Source organism: Crocuta crocuta, unplaced genomic scaffold (genome assembly GCF_008692635.1).
Source record: "Crocuta crocuta isolate KB4526 unplaced genomic scaffold, BGI_CrCroc_1.0 scaffold947, whole genome shotgun sequence".
Lineage (NCBI taxonomy): Eukaryota > Metazoa > Chordata > Mammalia > Carnivora > Hyaenidae > Crocuta > Crocuta crocuta.
Genome location: NW_027529617.1, coordinates 424,642 through 425,821, shown reverse-complemented (window position 1 = coordinate 425,821; position 1,180 = coordinate 424,642).

The window sequence follows — 1,180 nt, the reverse complement described above, 5'->3', positions numbered from 1 at the left end:
ACAACATTTTCTCCTTTACTATCATTTCAAATTTAATTAACCTAACACTTAAATTCTTTTCAAAGTCATTAATGAAGACTTTAGCCAAACAGACATTACACCCTCCCTCTGCAACTAGAAAAATGTCATCCAGCAAACAAGACCAATGTTTGAATTGAGTTCCATTTCAAGACTTGTACAAATATAGAGTCACTCATTGGTAATAAATACTTCCAGAAAAATATTTATTCAAACCAAGACTCCATACATATACAGTACACTCAAACAATAAGCAACAAAGTAAAATTTCAAATGCCTAACACAGAACCAAATTATTCACTTCCATTGTGGGTTTGGAGAGATGCAGTGTAATTATCCAACTTATTCCCTTCTACTACATTCTATGATTCCCATAATTAGTGAAGCTTGAATATAAAGGTTAAGTTTTCTCGAGGCTCTGAGAAATCTTTTTGCTTTATGTCTTATTTCTCTAAGGAGCTCTGTCTTATTCAGTGGATTCAATATTAAGTCATCTATCTGAGACACTCCCATAATTTGGGTTCCAGTTCAACTAGTCCTCCCTCCCCCCCCGTGATCAAGCTTTATAATAACTGGACTCTGCGTTATTTCCAAGTGTCCAAATCTTCAGGATAACCCAATTTCAACAAAAATAGGACTCTGAATTCTTCTTTCTTCATTGTCCTCAAAAGGCTTAATCATTATTCTAAATGGTCGAGCTGTAGTAGTAAATTTCATTGGATACCTAATTTTGTATATACCTAACAAAATACATGAAGTTTCTGTTCCATTTCTAAGAGAATGCCACTATGTTTTAATTTCTCTTTAGCTTTATAAAGTTTTAAAATCTGGTAAGGCTACATGCTTCATTATTTCCTCTTTTCTGAAGCTGTGTGGATATTGGAATAATATTTATTCATTCATGCAAACATTTTCCAAGATATGAAAACATACTATTGAAATTTTGATTGAGATTGCATTTATATAGTAATTAACTTAGGGGGAGCTCATATATTTCAAATGTAAGAAAAGGGCATATACCTCCATTATATCAAATATTTTATTTGTCTTTAGGTTAAATGTTATAGCTTATTCCTACAGGTTCTATTCATTTCATGTATATTTTATGTATTGTTAATATTTTTGATGCTATTGTGAATGAGATTTGATTATTTTTGAGTAC